Below are 2500 nucleotides of genomic sequence, written 5' to 3'. Positions count from 1 at the left end.
GAGAGAAAGGGAGAGAGAGAGAGAGAGAGAGAGAGAGAGAGAACTGAGAATACTCTGAACATCTGAATACTCTGAGAACATCTCTGAAAGGAGAGAGAGCGAGAGAGAAAATAAAACAGAGAGAGAGAGAGAGAGAGAGAGAGAGAGAGAGAGAGAGAGAGAGAGAGAGAGAGAGAGAGGGGGGGGGGGGTTGGAAACCACGAACTGAGAATACTAAAGAACATCTCTGAAAGGAGAGAGAGCGAGAGAGAGAATAAAACAGAGAGGGAGGGAGGGAGGGAGAGGGAGAAAGAGAGAGAGAGAGATAAAGAGAGAGAGAGAGAGAGAGAGAGAGAGAGAGAGAGAGAGAGAGAGAGAGAGAGAGAGAGAGAGAGAGAGAGAGAGAGAGAGAGAGAGAGAGAGAGAGACCACGAACTGAGAATACTAAAGAACATCTCTGAAAGGATCCGTTCTCCTCCTCCGTGGCTTCCGGTGGTGTTACCGTGTTCCCGTAGCGACCCTGATTTATGGCTTAGCGGCAATGACGGCCGAAACAAAACTGCTCACTTACGGTGTAGCGAATGTTATCATGAAAGTTCAGAAAGACCGAGGTTTTCATTCGTGAGTGAATGGATGATGAAAAAAAAACAAAACACACACACAAAAGGCAGCGCAAGCCGGAAAGAGGAGTCATGGCGGCAGGCGGAGCTCGAAGCAAGGAAGGACACAGCTGCAGTGGAAATCCGGCAGAAAGAGGATGGGCACAAAGCGCGAAGTGGAAAGGCGAAATCCTAATAGTTAAGGAAACAAGGGAGAAGAGAATGAAAGGGCGAAGTGGGAATAAAAACAAACCAAAAAGAAGAGTCGGCTACCTATGAAGGGAGGTAAGCATACCGTATTTATTGAATGAAATACTAGAACAAGAAACGGTGAAAATGTATAGACTAAACATCACATAACTGCTTGTGCAGTGCTAAAAGAAAGCTAAAGGTCCAAATACAGAAACTGATCATACTTGATTAGACTTTTTTATTAAATGCTAGGAGCAAGGGCAAGGAGAAATGAAAATAATCTACTGAGGAGAAAGGGATAGTGACAAGGTCCACAAGCGAGAGAGGACTGGTCGAGTGTATATTTGGGGAAAGGAGACCGTTCCTACGAGGGCAATAGGTAACATCGAAACAAATGTTTGGGGCCTTCGAAACACGGGGTCAACTAGGAGAGTCCTAAATTGGAGTTTGATGATTTCCATTTACGTCAGCTAACAAATAAAGTAACTACATTGTATCAACCCCAGGAAGATAGGGGCGACAAGAAATGTTAGGGGTCGGGGGAATGTCCAGCTCGTGATTGTCGGCAGGAGAGGCTGGTCAAAGTGGGACAGGCGGCGGCAGTTTCATGTCTTTCGAGAGACATCACGATAATACTGACTTGACTCGTATACTGAATTAAGTGACTGAACAAGCGTCATCCTGCTTGTTCAGGTAGATAACTACTTACTGCTTTGTATAACTCATATCACATGCCCAGTCGTTTTTCGATTAAAACGTACCAGGCTTTGATCAGGTTGCGGTAAATTTACAACACACTTGATAGTCGGTTTGAAAGTAATGGCATTAAGTATGATAAGCCACTTGGGTGCCTCTGACTGCGGGAGACGTTTCGGCCGCCTTCGAAAGTGGGGCTGCCACACAGGGATCCGTAACAGCTAACATTTGGCTCGGCGCTTTCACAGTGCCATCTGGCATCACTTCAAACATACATTCACTGATGCTGCCTGCATTCACCTTCTTTCACGTTGTGATAATGTAGAGATTGATGAAAAATTATTCCTTATGCCTCAATCAACTTCATCAAACGGCAAGAATGTAAACAAGAACTGTAATAACTTTTATTATGATAAACTCATCAGCAGTCTGTCACTGCGGTTTAATTTAATTTTCCTCAAAACTTCCAGGCGAGCACAACGAATTAAAGTTAAATTCTCAGTTTTGGACACTTCGGCAATCCCTGTTATTTTGTATAGGCTCCAAAAATGCCGCTAAACACTAAAGAAGCATTAAGCGTTAATACACATACGCAACGTGATTCCAGAAAAAAATCCTCTCACATTGCAAATAACCGTACAAAATAAAGACCATAAAACTGACGTACACTAGCCACGCGTTCAAATTTTCAGACGTACACTTCCTACCACCGGACACAGAACACTGGCTTCTCCCGGACTCTCTGTGTCCGTTCCCGCTGCGGTTGCCAAGGTTCACCAGAAGTCATATCTCAAAGAAGCGTCTGATAATGTAATGTAATAATTGATAAATTTCATGCGTATTAGCTTAGAACTTATATGTGTCATCTAAAAGAACTTATTCATGTTGAATTAATAACATTTATAAATTGGCTAATAAATAGTAGACTTTTTATGTACGGACGGTAGAAGGAATTTTGAAAATGATTTCAATTTGCTTGACGGGAATACGAACATAAATTTCGATGTTTTTAATCCTTGTGCAGTAGTGCAAAA

General features: G+C 42.9%; 1 protein-coding gene across 1 annotated transcript in view; it reads right to left on the bottom strand.

Moving 5' to 3' along the window:
* LOC125028046 (pleckstrin homology-like domain family B member 1) overlaps positions 1-2166 on the bottom strand; it is a gene marked incomplete in the record, with an annotated part of 200076 nt that extends 197910 nt beyond the window's left edge. Inside the window, 1 exon segment of the mRNA XM_047617326.1 lies at positions 2134-2166.
* Positions 2167-2500: the final 334 nt, after the last annotated feature.

This window comes from Penaeus chinensis, chromosome 8, assembly GCF_019202785.1.
Source record: "Penaeus chinensis breed Huanghai No. 1 chromosome 8, ASM1920278v2, whole genome shotgun sequence".
Classification (NCBI taxonomy): domain Eukaryota; kingdom Metazoa; phylum Arthropoda; class Malacostraca; order Decapoda; family Penaeidae; genus Penaeus; species Penaeus chinensis.
Note: the sequence above shows the minus strand (reverse complement) of the source record. Positions and strands in the feature narration are given on the sequence as shown.